Here is a 473-nt window from a genome sequence, read left to right as displayed (position 1 = left end):
GACCAACTCGCCGCTCTTGCCACCATGGAGCCCGTGGTTGTGGAGTTTAACCCCCACCTCTCCACGGCCCAGAAAACCGACCTACACCATCTGATCGGTCAGTTCTCCGACGTGTTCTCCACAACGCCCGGGCAGACCCAGGTGCTCCGGCATGACATCCGGACACCCCCAGGGGTCATTGTTAAGCAACGGCCCTATCGGATCCCGGAAGCTCGTCGGCAGGCTATTGAGACGGAAATCCAGCAGATGTTGAAATTAGGGGTGATTGACCCATCGGGCAGCCCATGGTCCAGCCCAATTGTTCTGGTTCCCAAACCAGACGGCACCCTCCGCTTCTGCAACGACTTCCGACGCCTAAACGAAGTGTCGGAGTTTGACGGGTACCCAATGCCTCGGGTGGACGAGCTCCTGGATCGCCTGGGAATGGAATTCGGAGCGTTGGGAGGACCACCTACACCGTCTGCGGGGGGTGC

This window comes from Sinocyclocheilus grahami, unplaced genomic scaffold (assembly GCF_001515645.1).
Source record: "Sinocyclocheilus grahami isolate Dianchi unplaced genomic scaffold, SAMN03320097.WGS_v1.1 scaffold2182.1, whole genome shotgun sequence".
NCBI classification, from domain to species: Eukaryota; Metazoa; Chordata; class Actinopteri; order Cypriniformes; family Cyprinidae; genus Sinocyclocheilus; species Sinocyclocheilus grahami.
This window is presented reverse-complemented; position numbering follows the sequence as displayed.